Below are 17,082 nucleotides of genomic sequence, written 5' to 3' on the forward strand. Positions count from 1 at the left end.
TATATTTTTCATTACTTATCTGTCAGTCAAAACACATCCATTAAGCACCTACTATGTGCCATGGGGACACAATGAGAGGAAAGGCAGTTCCCATCCATAAAGATCTCATACTCTAATGGGGGAGATCAAGCTATATATATATATATATATATATATATATATATATATATATATATATAGAATAAGTAAGAAATAATTAAGAGAAGGAAAGCACTAGAATTAAGAGGGATTGGGAAAAACTTCCTATAAAGGGTGAAATTTTAGGTGGGACTTAAAAGAAACTTGGGAAGCCAGCAGGCAGGGATGGAGAGTGAATATTCCAGGTATGGAGGACAGCCAGAAAAAATGTCTGGAGCTGAGAGATGGAATGTCTTGTTCGTGGAATAGCCAGGTGGTCAGAGTCACTGGACCGAAGAGTATGTATTAGGGAATTGGGTGTAAGGAGATTGGAAAGGAAGAGGGAGGCTGAGTTAGGAGGGATTTTGCATCTGATTCTGGAAGGAATAGAGTCACTAGAATTTACTGTGTGATATAATCAGATCTGTACTTTAGGAAATTCACTTTGGTGACTGAATGGAAGATAAATTGGAATGGGAAGATACTTGAGGAAGGCAGACCCACCGAAATTTTATTGCAAGAGTCTAGATGAAGTCTTGTACTAGAGTGCTAGTGGTGACCAAGGAGAGAAAAGGGAGAGTAAAGGAGATGATACAAAAGTGAAAACCATAAGTTTTGTAATATTTTGGTGATAGATAAGAGATTGTGAAGAATCCAGGATGACTCCTACATTGTGAGACTGAGATACAGAGAGGATGGTCTTGTTTTCTGTGGTAACAGGGGAGGGAGGAACATTTTGGACATTTGAGTTTAAGCTGTCTTTTGTTCATCCAGTTCAGAAATTTGAAAAGATGTGAGATTGGGGGTCAGCAGAGAAGTTGGGCAGGATAGATAGGTTTGAGAATCAGCATAGAGATAGTAAAACTATAGGAGCCAATGAGCTCACCAAATGGTGTAGAAATAAAATGAAAAGGGCACAGGACTAAATCTTGAGGGACTTCTTTGGTTAGAGAGCATAATTGGGAAGAGGGTCCAACAAAAGAGACTGAGAAGGAGGGATCCAGTGAGTACAAAAGGGAAAAGAAAATATCAAAGAGAGTTATTAACAGTGTCAAAGGCAAAAGGTCAAGGAAAATAAAGATTGAGAAAATTGGCCAGTGGATTTGGCAACTAAGAGATCATTAATAACTTTGGAGAGAGTAATTTCAGTAGAATGAGAAAGTCCAGAGCCAGATTATAAAAGGTTAAGAAGAAAATGAGAAGAGACAAAGTAGAAGCATCTATTGTAGACAGCCTTTCCAAGGAGTAACCATGAAGGAGCAGGAGAGATGCTGAATGGAAATACCATTTTCTACTTCTAGAAAGAAAGCTTCTTGGGATCAGGGATTGGTTCAGGTTTTTGCTTTTGTGTCTTCAGTGACTGACATATGGTAGGCATTTATTCAATACTCAATGAATGAATCAGTTGCCTTCTGTCCCAATGTCAGTTGCTTAGCCCCATTCATCAATTTATAGACTAGAGAGGATTTACAAATTGTAGGAGCATAGACTTAAGAGTAGAAAGGAAGCTCAGAGGCTCTTAAATCCAAACCCCTTATTTTAAATAAAGAAACTAATGTTTTGGGGCAGCCATATGGCAAAATGGATGGAGCACTGGTCCTAGAGCCAAGAAGATCTGAGTTCAAATTTGGCCTCAGACACTATTTCCTAGCTGTGATACTGGGCAAGTCACTTAACCCCAATTGCTTTGCAAAAAAAAAAAAAAAAAAAAAAAAAAAAAAAAAAAAAAAAAAAAAAAAAAAAAAAGAAAGAAATTAATACCTGAAGAGGTTGGTTGACCTGCCCAAGTCAAATAAATGGTAGGTGTCAAAGTCAGAATTCAAACTAGGTGCTTTGATTCTAGAATCAGTGTTTTTTTCTATTAGATCACACTGTATCCCAATTGCTCATGACTTGGGAGGATTTTCCAAGTTACCTTTTTTCATATTCCAGCTAGAAAATAAATCTTGGAGACATTTTTGAAAATTACATAAGGGGCAGGCTTAGGATACTCAATTGATCTTCTGCCAATTTGGTTGAGTTATGGTACTGAGCTATCTATAGTATAATGTGATGAATTTCATTATTGAATGAATTAATGACAAAAATTATTTATTAATCATTTATTATATGCCAAACATTGTGCTAAGCTCAGAGGATACAAATAGAGAGAAAATAGAGACGGTCCCTGCTTTCAAAGAGCTCTAATTGGGGAGAAAAGATTTCTAATAATGAATTAAATATCACTCTATCCCAAAAGACTTCTCACACTGTAAGATCCCTCTGTCCTGTGGTCTCTTTCTTTAATTGGTCAGTTTCATTTTTTTTTTTTTTTTTAGCAAGTGTGCATGCCAGTCATCTCTACTCCATTTCTCTCTCAGGTCCAGTCTTAAATCTCTATTTCTTTCTCCACTTTGTGTGGGTACCTTCTCTCCCTTTCTTTTCATTTTCCCTTTCTCATTGTCCTCACCTATTATAATGTGCAAATTCCTTAAGGGCAGAGACTATCATTCTGTTTGCATTTATATTCCTAGTGTTTAGCAGTGTGCTAACACACAGTACTAATGTTTGTTGACTTGTTGACTTGACTATTGAAAGGCATCAAAGGTCAGATAGAAGGGCTCATTTGAAAGCAAAGTTGACGTGACCTTTAAAGTAGCGATGATTTGAGTATAATTATTAAATACTTATTATTAATGTTATTTTTATAGAATACATGATTCTAAAAGAGATAAGGCTATATAAGGTCCAGAGAATGAGGCATTAGAAGTCATTTAGACTAATAGCCTATGAATAATGATTTTGACATTGGTCATCCAGTTTCCATTTCAAGACTTTAAGAGAGAACATATTTTTTTCAAGCCAGGTCATTCCCTTTTTGGTAGTGCTGAATAGGAGGTATTTTTCTTTATTCTAAATTCACTAGATCTACCTCTCTTCAATTTCCACATATTGTTTTTAGCTTTGTCCTCTGAATCCAAGTAGAACAAATCTTCATCTTTCACATGGCAATCTTTCAGCTGCCTTAAAGCTAGTCTATCCCCATGAAATCTTTTTTTCTCTAGTCAAGACATCCTGATTTTTTCCAACTGATTCTTGAATGACATGACATCCTAGTCACATGCTTATATACATGCTCCAATGTCTTCCCTCAATTGTGACATCCTGTCTTATACCCCTACCATAACACTATTTAAGGCAAGTCACTTCTCAGCTTCAGTTCCCTCATTTACAAAAAGACAGTACCAATAACGCTTACTTTAGTTGGTTGTTGTGAAGACAAAATAAAATCATGCATGTAAAATCCTTGGAATATCTTAAAGGACTATGTAAATAAATTAGTATCATTTGCTTATTTTCCTCATTTTTTATTTAATGGGATTGAGATAAGAACAATTCTGGGCCGATTATTATCCTTTTATCTCTGTGTTCTATGTATTGTTTGCATAGGTAGATAAAATAACTGGGGTTTTGTGATTGAATAAAAGTATTACTATTTAAGGTCATCCTTTGTAGATTCACTATAGTAAATGTATCCTGCATATGACTCTAAGACTGGATAATAAGGGCAATATGTATCCCGTCCTGCTTTCACATAATTTAAATTTCTCCTGCATGCTATTATTTGAAAGCTTTTGTTCCATGTAGCTTAGGGATGTTGACTATTTGGGATGCTAAGATCTATGAAAAAAATTGTTCTTAAGTAATTGATGTTATGCCCAAGCAGTTTTGGGAAATGGTTTGGTCTGTGATGATGGCTTGGTTCTAATACAATTTATTGATTGAACTGTCCATGAGACTTTGAGGTCTGTGTTTGTAGTATGGGAATTTGTTGCTTGTCAGTTCATGAAAAATAGTCACTGATGTATAATTCTGGTTATCAGGTCATGTTCTGTTAGGTATTCAATAGGCGCTATAGTTTTATAGCCTGCAGTGATGGCTTGCCTATTTCCTTGAATTATCTACAGCTATCACTAAGTCTGGGATCCTTAATCATAATTTCTCTGTAAATTCTGGTGGCGGTGACCTGGCCCTGCCACATAAACCCCTCCTTTTCCATGTACAAATCTACTCCTTTGTTGACATATTGTTAGCTGAGTTTATACAGATAGTGCCCTTGGAGAACCTTTTGAACCTATTCTTGGTTCTTAGTCATGTCTTGGACTCCATTATGAGGTATCATTTTTATTTACATTCATTAAATCCAATAACCTATACCTATTATCAACCTTTATTATTACTTGGAAAAGTAATCCCAAAATGATTTCCATACATTTCTAATGCATTTATCACGTGCTCAATGAATGTACCGAACATCGTCTTCTTCTGTGGTACAGAAATGTTGACTTTTCAATAGTTGGTTTAGGGTGATGGACCTTATATCTTCATCTTGTACTTAAAAAAAATTAAGATGTTTTCTTATCAATAACACAATATAGCAACAACAATGATAATAATGCTATTACTACTTCCTTTCTTTTTTATTTGCTTTCCAAACAATTAGGAAAATCACATATTCCTTTAGGCTATCATGTAAATGAAAATGATTAATACTGTCACTGAATATACTTTGTTAGTTACCTAACCTTGTTTGCCCCAGTGTCTTTATCTATAAAATGAGCTGGAGAAGGAAATGGCAAATCACTCTAGTATCTTTACCAAGAAAATATAATTAAATTGAATGAACAATAACAACAAACAGAATCTTACCATTTGTTTTATGAATCCATTTGTGATTAGGATATGATTTTTTTGGGGGGAATACTCTGATGGGGCTGTTATGATTCCAGGAATATTTCTTTATGGTCCCAAGGTAATCTAAGCCCACTAGACATGTTCAGAGGAGAGAAAAAACTGAGCACTTACTTTAGGATTTAGAAAGGTGGAGTTCATAATATGCCCTCAGAGACAAGTTTTATAGGATGAACTTTTAAGAATAGCAGAGCACTGAGAGATGAAAATGAACATTTTACTACCACTGACTTTCCCAAGCTGTTCTTCTGTTGTTATTAAGACCATTGGCAAATAAGAAGATGAGGAATTACATTTTACCAGATGTCCTTAGTATGTTACCTAGGAAAGGATGAAAAAAATATAATAAATGAAAATGTCTCAAGGTTGTAAAGTATGGCCATATTTATTTGTTGCCAGGAATATTTCTACATGTTGGAAAGACCCTCTCAGCAAATTGTCATTCCAGTCTGCTCATGCTGAATGTCTCCTTCATATTTACCAAAGTTCTATTTCCATCTCATAAGGGAGTGTTGAAAGAATTAAAGCTACACCAGACAAGTTTAGGGACTATAACTGAGTAACTAATAGCATGCATTGAATTTTACCAGAAGTGTTCTTAAGATTGAATGAAGTGACAAAGCCTTTTTATGGCCAAAAAGTGATCCAGTAGCCTCCTTTTCACACACACACACACACACACACACACACACACACGTGTGTGTGTGCATGTATAGATAAGTACATATAAAAAGAGCTAATATTTATAAATTGCTTAGCACAGTGTTTGGAAAATAGGAGGTTTCTCTTGATTAAATAATATCAAAAGCTTCACATTCTATGACAAATTATAGCATAGGGAATTTAATAAATCATGCATATTATAAAATTCATAGGTCATCTTATGTTATAGATGATAATGAGAAACGGGGTGGTAGAGATCTAGCCTCAGAGCCAGGAAGACCTGGATTCACATTTCATCTCTGATACATTCTGACTGTATAGCTCTAGGCAAGCCATCGAGTCTGTCAGTGGCAACTCTTTTAGACTATGATTTGAGGACAGGTTCATGATCTGCATTGTTAGAGGGAGTTTCCTATCTCATTGAATTATAGGTCCCACCCCTAGCTCTTTCCTTTAAATAATAGGTTTCATGTTTCATTATATTAAAAAATTACATGTAAAAATTTTAACGTTTGTTTTTAAAACTCTGAGCTCCAAATTTTCTCCCTTCCTCCCATCTAACCCCCTTCATTGGAAAGGCAAGCAATTGGATATAGGTTATATATGTATACTCATACAAAGCATATTTCCATATTAGTCATATTGTAAAAGAAAACAGAGTGGGGAACAAAAAGCTCCTCAAGAAAAATGAATAGAGCAAAAAAATATGCTTCAATTTGTATTCAGAAAGCATCAGTTTTTTTTTCCCCTCCTGAGGATGGATAGTATTTTTCATCATAAGTCCTTTAGACTTGTCTTGGATCATTGTATTGCCAAGAATAGCTAAGTCATTCACACCTGATTATTTTATAATTATTGCTGTTACTTTGTACACCATACATTTCAATTTGCATCAGCTCAAATAAATCTTTATAAGTTTTTCTGAGAGCATTCTACCTATCCATTCTTATGGTACAATAATTGTATTCCATCACAATCACACAGCACAATTTGTTTAGTGATTCTCCAACTGATGGTCATCTTCCCAATTTCTAACTCCCTAACCACTAGAAAAGAATTGCTATAAATATTTCCATATGTATATGTCCTTTCCCGCTATGTTTTTAATTATTATTTCTCTTTGGATAGAGACTTACTAGTGGCACTGCTAGGTGAAAGGTTATGCATAGTTTTATACCCTTTGGGCATAGCTCCATAGAATAGTTGAAAAAGTCCACAGCTCCATCAACAATGTATTAATGAATCATTTTCTCTATCTCCTTCCAAATTTGTCATTCTCATTTTCTGTTTTATGGCATTATTTAAAGATGTTCAGAGGAGTTTTGGAGAAAGCTCATGTAAGTCCCTGATTTTTCCCCCACATCTTGTTATTTTACACGTTAGGGGCAATCTTCTCATACCATTTCTCCTCATCTCCTTTGCACTTTTGTTAGCTCTTGGGATGATCTGAAAGGATCCAAGGTAGTTACCTGGGGATATCGTAGGAGTTAAAGGGAATTTTGGACCATAACATTGGTAAGAGTTCAAACTAAAGGAGCCAAAGTGGCAGCAACAGAAAAGGAGTTCAAAGGACAGATTATAAGATGCATAAGGATTTCTCTTATTAGATGGTTTCATGTAATTGATTTGGGAGTTTACTTACCAATCCTCCCAACAAAAAAATATAACCAAACAACTCAAAAAACCCCAAACTCCAAAAACTGAGATATCCCCAGGGGCTACCAGACTAAAGAGCTGTCAGACCCTTTTTCTTCAGGGAAAGAAAAAATATAGCTGAAGAAAATCTGGTGGCAGAAAAGGGTTGAAGCACACAAGGAAGAAATTGTACCACTGCTGTTGATTGGCCAAGAGTAGCAATAGCTCAGAAGAGATGTCCCCCAGAAAATCAAGACATCCAGTAGAAAGATGCATGAAACAAACACTCAAAGAGACCACCAGCTGCCAAATCAGAGGAATGATTTCTTTTGGATATTTGTATTTCTTGGTCTCACATGTTCCTTACAGGTGAGTCCTTAAGGCATATTCTTTTATCACACATGAATTCAATGTGAATCCCTCTTCTAAATGTGGGGGTCTAGTGACTAATGGGATTGTATCCCATTGAGTATAAGAGATATCTCTTGTCACTTACTAAGTTGTTTGATTTAAAGTCTTTTTTTCTTGAACTATTCCATCTGTTTAACCTAAAAAATGAAATTCATCTGTGGGGGCTTATGGGCAAGAGTTAAGTGGGAATGACCACAAGATACTTTGAATCTGCAATCTTTTTTTTAATGTGGGAAGGTTGGTTCTATAATTTAAATGTTTTATTAATTTATTGACTTCTTCTGATTATAACTCAAGTTTTAACCTCAAAGAATGTCTTAAAAGGAGAAAAGGGTAGGGAGGAAATCATTTACTTTATTTGTCATGGGAATATTTCTGTGATTGAATTAGGATAGAATCTACTGATTTAATCTCATGAACATGGGAATAATTCCCATTAGCATCATATTTGTGTTTAGGACAAATTATGGGAGTTTGGAGATAATCTAGTTCAACTTCTTCATTTTACAGTTCATAAAATTTAAGTTTAAAGAAAGGGGATTGACTTTCCCAGTGTCACACAGGCAGAAAGTAATAGAATTCACACCAGTAACCTCTGATTCCAAGTCTAGCACTCTATCAATTAATGTTTGTCTCCAATATTGTTTCCACATTATTTATTTTCAGTGAAATTTCCAACACTTCTTCCCATTTTATCTATTTCCAGTGGTGTTTCCAATGTTGTAGCTATGCTGTTTATTTTCAGTGGTATTTCTATGTTGTTTGCTCCCAAAATTATTTCCAAGATTAATGTTTGTGTAATTTAATTGAACTGAATTGATTTCCATCATGCCTTGATGCTTTGAAAGTAAAACTCCCCTTTACTTCTTCTAACAAAGGAAGTAAAAGTGGGGGAAGGGAGAAGGTTTGGTGTCTTCTAGATTAGATTTATATTTAGAAGGTATTGCTTTTGACAACAAATCATGGCCCATACAGATTCATTAAAAAGTTGAAATAATCACTCAGTGTTTGGAAATTGGGATGCATCTCTCTTTACTGGCATGAACGGTATTGATAAAAACAATTGCAAATGTTTCTTTTCCACCCAAGACATCTGTCACGTTCTGTTCCTTAGTGAAGTCTATAAAAATACAGGGTGAATACTCTCACTTCTCTTCCAAGGCCTTGTCACGAATGAAACCTTTGATTGGGCTGAAGACAGGGCAACGAGAGGGAACAGAGAAGAGGAAAAACATCAGGCATAGAGTTCAAATGGAGATGGTCTCCATCGGATGTGACATCTCCAGCACTGGGCCTCTGCTTCTGAATTCTACAATGTGGGATGCTTGCCACTGATGAGGGAAAAGGGCTGCAAAGATGAATGTTTAGCTTTTAGATCTTAGTCCTACGACATTTATTTTTCATGCTAAATGTGTGTTTAATATCCAATCGATCCCATCTATGATGCTGCGGCAGATAGGGTGTCAATTGAATTAATGGATGAAAAATGATTATTTTGTCAGAGTATTTGCCTAGTCATCACCTCCAGTTCCGACACCTTGGCCAGCTGTGACAGAAACAAGGGGCACCTTGGGACCATTAAGCTTAGAATCATCCACAAGAAGAGGCTATATGGACTAATGGATAATATGCAGGACATGGAATCAAGAAAATCAATATTGAGATCCTGCCTTCAATGCTAAAGATCAAAGATGTAGGGTTGGCAGAGACCCCAGAAGTCATGTGGATTAGTCCCATCATGAGGGGTTGATGGAACTGGGGCCCAGATCACAGTTTATAGTTTTAAATTGTATAGTATTAAATTGTAAATTATTAAATTGTGTGCTTATAAATAGAAAAATGTGTATAATACATAAAATTACATAGGTAAGAAGCATCAGAGGTGAGATCTGACAAAGGTCTTCTAACTCCAGAGATTGTGCACTTGCACTACTTGCTTATTTGCTCTCTGACCCCAAGCAAATCCTTTCATATAGATAATAGATAATAGCATCTATATCACAGCGTCATTGTGAAGATTAAGCCAGATATTACCTATTTAGTGCTATAGAAGGGAGCCATTATTATTATTAAGAAACTAGACATTTCTAATAAAGCAGGGGATTTTAGGATATCACCATCTGGTGATTTGGGAAAACGGGGGATTCTGGATGTGTTCCTCCACTGCCTTCACCTCAGCCCTCCCCAATGTGTAGCAAGCAAACTAGAAGCCTTTTGTATGTGGGTCCCTTTGCCCTGACTTGAAGGAATATGACTGTCTTCTTTCACCCTAAACTTTCTCTCACCTGGCTCATATGTGATCTATTGACCTAGAACAGTGAGTGCTGGCTGACTTGCCAGCTCGGAGCATCAAAGCAATTGGGCCTAAGAGAAAGCTAGCTTATTAAGTAACCTCTTGACATAGAATTATTTTACTCAATACACTGAATAAACTTCTCTTTTTTAGGAAGGAAAGCACCAATGAGCTATATTTTTGGCCCAGGAAGGAGAGAGAACTTAGTTTTCTAGGATCCTCTATTTTTATCTTTTTCTGATAATTCCAATACAAAAGGAGGAGGTCATTCAGCAATTTATAGCTATTCAGTCTCCCTCCCCCATTACTCCCCTATGTTCTTTTCATATGGCCTCCCTTTCGTTTTCCATACAGGCCAGCCCAGCCATCAACTTTATCCCTTTGCCCAGACCTTTGTTCTAATTCTTCCTCTTCCCCTCTTAGAATTCCTAGCTCCATTCTAGGCTCCTATTCAGTCGCTATTACCTGCAGAAGGTCATTCTTTATCTCCCTTGTTTCATGGCTCATTGCTTCTTTGAGAATGAAGGATGAACGACAATTACCATTTTTATATTATTATAATTTGGAATACTGTGAATTTTGATATATTTAATGATAGCAAAGAACTCATTATTCACATTAATCAGGACCCAGCTCCCTTCTCTGTCTGGCCCCAAATTATTTATTATTTATATTGTCTCAGAAGAATAGAAACTCATTGAGGGCAGGGACTTTTTGTTTTTGTTTTTGTATATGAAACACCCAGGAAAAGTACTCTGGAAATTCTCATTAAATGAATGGATCCATAAATGAGTCTACCACAGTTTAGCTGCTAACTAATGAGTGATAGAGATAAATTGGGAATCCTGTCACTTGTTCTAGAGGAAATTACCGTGTATTGGAAGGAAGTCAAACTTCTTTGGATAGAGCATTAGTTTTGACAGAAGTGATTTCTAATGCAAGTCCCCTTTCCCATCCACCTCCATTTCTATTTCGATTTTACCAGGTAAGGTTGTTTCCCCTCTTAGACCTGTAATTTCATTGATGTGTGGGTTGCCCAGTGTGGAAAACAACCTGTACTCATAAAGATCAGCAATTCCTTTGTAATTTGCATAGATTATTTTAAAAAATAATTTTCTAAGAATTGACGTATGGCATTTGTTATTTGAACTGATTTTATATTAATACCTTGTGCTTTTATATTTTTGTTCTCCAGTATAACATTTCCTACTTAAAGAACTGTCTCTCCTATAACTTATAATCTTTTAAAAATAATAGCTTTTTATTTTCAAAATATATTAAAAAATAGTTTTCAACATTCACCCTTGCAAAAACTTGTGTTCCAAATTTTTCTCCTTCCCTTTCCCTCATCCCTTCCCCTAGACAGCAAGTAATCCAATATATGTTAAACATGTGCAAATCTTCTATACATAGTTCCACAATTATCATGCTGCACAAGAAAAATAAGATAAAAAAGAAAAAAAACGAGAAAGAAAAAAACAAAAAGCAAGCAAACAACAACAAAAAAGTGAAAATACCATGTTGTGATTCACACTCAATCTGAGTACAGATGGCTCTTTTCATCACAGGATCATTGGAACTGGTCTGGATCATCTCATTGTTGAAAAGAGTCATGTCCATCAGAATTGATCATCATATAATCTTGCTGTTGCCATGTATAATGATCTCCTGCTTCTACTCATTTCACTTTGCTCCAGTTCATGTAAGTCTCTACAGGCTTTTCTGAAATCATCCTGCTGTTCATAACTCATAGTCTCAAAGAGTTGCCTGGCTCCTTGGGGTATCACATGGCTTACCCACAGTCACATAGTCATTAGGTGACAGGGATAAGATTTGAACCCAGGTTTCAAGGCTTCTTAAGTCCATACTGTCTCACATGGGGAAGTTAAACCAGGAAAACTCGGTTCAGCTAGGTGGTACATATATCTGGAATCAGGAAGACTCATTTTTCTGAACTCAGATGTGTCCTGGCTGTGTGACTCTGGGCAAGTCACTAAGCTCTGTTTACCTCAGTTTCCTGATCTACAGAAAGAGCTGGAGAAGAAACTGGCAACTTACTCTAGTATCTTTGCCAAGAAAACCCCAAATAGGGTCACAAAGAATCAAACATGACTGAAACGACTGAATAAAAATAAGAAAACAAAGGGAAATCTGGGCAAACAGATGCACTGATGGAGTAAAAAAAAATTATGATCATGAGAAAACCCATTCAAATGAAGCCAAACGTTGATGTGGTAGATTATTTATTCTGACATAACTACACAAAACATTTCCAATGAAGAGCATTTCAGAACCAAGCTTACAAGTACTCATTAGGGATTATTTCTCTGTGTCAGGAAGAATTCAAGACACTAAAGACCCTAAGCCTGGGTAAAGTCATCCTTTAAAGTCAAGTGATAAAAAGTATCATCGGTTTATGTGTCATTGAGTTTGTGAAAATATGAATCTCTTGCTTTGAGGCTTCAAAAAAAAAATTAGCTATTCTATTACAGCCAAACAAATCCCTCAATTGGCTTTAGTGGTGGGTGGTTTGTCCACCAGCTGCTTCTCTCCCCTTCTTTCCTGACTGGAGACAGCTGTAATTTAAAATGTGGATTAGCCCTGAAATCCATGTCATTGGAACGATGGATGCTGGCTTCACTTCTGGGAAAGGTTATTGTGTAATTGCCTGATTCATGGAGCACAGCAACTAATGTTGCCGAAAGAAATGGAACACACTGGAAATGAGTGACAGCTGATCTACAAATAGATGGCCTCAGAATGTAAACATCAGTAGGGGGAATTCATTAAGTGCCTGTTAAAGGCTTTTGATTTAACTCTGTCAATCTTTTTATAAAATCAGATTCCCTTTTCAAATAAACTTGAATGACAAATGCTAATTATCTGATAGGAAAGTGGTATGATAAATACAAAGGCACATTATGCTGTTCCTCTGTTTTAAAATATAATCTGTTCAGACTTCTGATGGCTTGTTGTTTCATAAAATTCTCATCATTTTCCCATCAATATTTCATCTCTTGGGAGCTGCTGTAATGAAGAGCTCAACAATTCAGGAAGATGACACAGTCATGACGTACCAAGATCAGTGTTTTGGAGCTAGGGCAGCTACAAATCACCCTGCTAAGTGCTGGTGTTGGAAAGTCATCATCTACTTTAAAAATGAAATAATAACTGTTGTTATTATTGTTATTTTTGATTCATTATTGTCATTACTTATCAAACTTGGGTTATTTTATGAAGGATTTCTTGCAAGCCTATCTAACAAATGTTCTAGGACTTTTAATATTCTGTATCACTTAATAATTATTACCATAAAAACCTTCATGATTTTCAAACACTTCAGTGGTTTTATGCATTGAGACAGTTATTTAACATATCATTGCTTAATTTTCCTGGGCTAGCTTCTTAAAGTAAGTTAGAGGTTAGAAAAAGAGAGGGGAAACTAAGATTTGTCTCTACTCAATATAATCTCTAAACCCAGTTGTCTGGACCTAGTTCTTTGACTACTTCGCAGTGCTCCAATCCATGACAATCTTTTTCACTTTGAGCTTCCCCATGTATGAAAGGACTGTCCCAGGTCAGATCATCCCTAAGATCCCTTTCGGGTGAGATGGTCTGTGATTCTAGATAAGGTAAAATGATAATTTGGTAAAACTAACTTCATGTCAACAAAATTAGCAATACACTCTGGAGAAAGGTAATAACTCATTGTAACTTTCTGGGAAAAAAAGATCTTGTTCCAACGCAATGGTAAATGCAAGATAATTTACAATAGTCTATTAAAAAGCCATAGAATTAATAGGTCTACATTCTTGAATGTTTAACTTCTGAAAGCAGTTTAAAATATATTTTAAAAATCAAACTGTGAACTTCTTTGCTTATCTTTGGCCCTTCAGAATTTTCTTTTGCTCTCTCCTGGATATTTTAAAAATATTTCTTTGGTGGTGTTTTCTCTTTCTTTTTTTGGGGGGGCGGGGGTTAACTATCATAATTTTTGAACTTCTTCTATGTTTCTAAAAATGTGCCTGGTAATAAAGAAATACAGTCAAGTGAAACAAGTCCACATATCAAAACCAGGTTTGAGCAAACATTTGTTTTGGTAGTACTGGAATAGAATAGAAGGTAGAGGAAGAAGAAAAGGAAGAAGAAGAAGAAGAAGAGAACAAGAAGGAGGAGGAGAAGAAAAAACAAGAAGAAGGAGAAGAAAAAGAAGAATAAGAAGGAAAGAAGGAAAAGAAGAAGGAGGAGGAAGAGGAAGAAGAGGGAAAAAAAGAGGAAATGTACAAAGTAAGTAGTTTCCCAATAACAGAATATTTCCTAGAGGACAGGGGCTGTTTGTTTTTTGTTCATATCTCCCTGGCACCATGCCTGGCACATAGAAGGTGATTAAAATGTTTGTTAATTCATAGATAACAATTCCATGAGACAGTTTAAATATTTTTTATCATTATCTTCTCAGATGAGGAAATTGAGACCAGGAAAGATTAAACAATGTGCTCAGACTCATGGAATAAGTGCCAGAGTTGAGATGGAAACCCAGCTCTCCTGACCCCAACTCTTGTCCCTTTCTCTTTCCTGTGTCCCCAAGATGAGTTTAGATGAGCCTTACATTTGAGACATCTGTGGGAAAGGGATATTTTAAATTGGTTTATTATAGTATGAGAAATGGCAAGTCCCTAGTGACAAGATAGACACATCTACATAGTTCAAAGAGCGGACTTCGTTCTTTTGATGTCACAGTCATCTGCTTTGCTTATATCCCCGAATCCAGATTCCTAAGGCTATAGACTTATTTCTTTTTTAACCTAGAATTATCTGGTTTGGTTGTGTTCACTGATCACATTAATCTCCACTACAATTCTTCCTCTCAGACTCCTCACATTTGAAGAAAATTGTTTTCAGACAAGTAAAGTTTGACTTTTTATTTCTACTTTAATCATTCAAGGACCTCTGATATAGATAGTGTTGTTTCTCCCTCCCCTGATTCAGAACAGAGGCTGTATGTGACTTGGCAGAAGGTCTCCATCAGTTCCTATGGATTAAGAACTCATTAACCTGAAGCCAACATAGTGGTGAGCCTCTCTGAGCTTAGCTACTTAGGTTCTCAGATAGCAGAAAGGTCATCATTACTCTGTTGTCTCCTGAATTAGGTTGTGAGCTGCTTGAAAGCAGGACTAATTTTTTTTTTGCCTTTTTTTTGTATCTCAAGTATTCCTATGGTATGCACTTAATAAATGCTGACTGACATTAGATGACCCATGATCTTTTTTAAACTGATGTTATTTCATTTGTCAAAACATCTGTGGATATTTTCTAAGCATTTGCTTTCCTCTCCTCCTTTAAATATGTTGATAACTCGTTTCTCAATACCATAAAAACTGGCTGTTTTTAGAAAAAACTTCCTGTGTGTATATAATTGTTTCTGGTAAACTGCTTTTCACATCTTTGTCCTATTAAATGTCATTGATATGTCTTCAAACAGATAGGACTGAAACTTCAAACCTCAGGACTGAAGTTACAGTCCAAATGAATTGGTTCTGCTGACATGGAAGGAGAAATTGTTTGTTATAAAAATCTAGACAAATCTTTTTCATTTTTTATCTTTTGGTAGTCTTTCCAAATCCATCCTTAAATGTTCTCAGATGATCCAACTTGATTGAATCTCTTGCCAAGCTTTTTCTAAGATCCCCCCCTCTATTGCTATTGCTTAACACTTGTGAAAGTGACACTATTTTATAATCTTTATTCATTTTTTCCTTTTATTTTTAATCCCAAACTGATTTTATTAGTATAAAGAACTTCTAGTATGGAAACTCCATGTCCTTTATCCATCATCCTACTACAGTTCAGACATTGCCTTACAATCTACTTTAGAGAGTTGTTTTGGGGTACTGAGAAATTAAGTGACTTATCTAAAGTCACAACAGCTGCTATGTATGAGTTGTACTTGAACTCTTGTTTTCCTAACTATACACTATGGCCTTACCCAATTCATACACACCATCTTCCATACAATTTTAAAAATGATTTTCTATTATATCTTGGTATTATTTTTTGCTGTCATATCTTTCCCTTTGGCAGGGAGTTAAGTATCAACCGATTGAGGGGTTTTCTACCTTCTTTTGGCTTCTTTATTGTAATGATTGATTTACATTGGTTATACTTCCCTAAGTAATGATGATGGACTTTTCAATATTTGTTCTTTCTATTCATGGCTCATTTTTCACTCTCAAGGGCTTTTTAAAGTAATAAGAATAGTAATCTTTAAAAAGTAGTTTAAAATTGTAAAGTATTAAAATGTTATTTGAGTTAAAGTTTACAGTGACATTATGAAATAGGTACCATTGAGATGTCATCTTGATTTTAGACAAAAGATTGCCTGATTTGCTCATGGTAGTCATTTGTAGACTGGATTAAAATTTAGGTCTTCTTGATTCCCAATCCCCATTTTTATCAATTTTGCTTTCCTGACTCTCTTTAAAGCGTTTAAGTTGGAGCTATTTTAATTACATGGCATGTCATATGTTTTCATTTTTATTCAATTCTAATATGATATTGATTTTGATATTTGCTTTGACAAATTGATAGCTTAATTGTATATAGAAAGGTCATCTGAAACTGATTCCCACAGCAGGAATTAGTCATCTTCTTTTACGAATGAATGACAAAGAATCTATTAAGTACTAATTATATGCCAAAAATATAATACAAATAGAAATATGAGGAAGTCCTTCCTCTCCAAGAGCTCACATTCTAATTTGGAAAGGCAGCAGATCAAGAGGGCTCTCTGTCTCTCTGTCTCTTTGTCTCTCTGTCTCTCTTTCTTGTTCAGCAATAGGGTGGGTTGAAAGGCCTACATGCTTTCTATTTATGTTATCTTTTCTGTTCATGTTATCCTTCTGGTGCTGCTTATTTTACTCTGTGCTTCTTCATACAAACCTCTGGCTACTCTGAATTTGTTGTAGCTATCATTTCTTATAGTAAATTATTTCATTGCTTTCATGTTTGTTCGATCATTCTCAATTCAGTGGTTCCACTTTGTTTTAGGTTTTTTCAATTACAAGTACCTCTAATTATACATATATGTACATATACATCTATTTGTATATAAGTATGTATTTATACACATACAAACAATTATTTAGTTCTTGCTGTGTGTCATGCATTGTTCAAGGAAATCTTTCTTTTGATCTTTTATCTCTTGGAGTATATACCCAATTGGATCTCTGGGT

This window comes from Sarcophilus harrisii, chromosome 3 (assembly GCF_902635505.1).
Source record: "Sarcophilus harrisii chromosome 3, mSarHar1.11, whole genome shotgun sequence".
Lineage (NCBI taxonomy): Eukaryota > Metazoa > Chordata > Mammalia > Dasyuromorphia > Dasyuridae > Sarcophilus > Sarcophilus harrisii.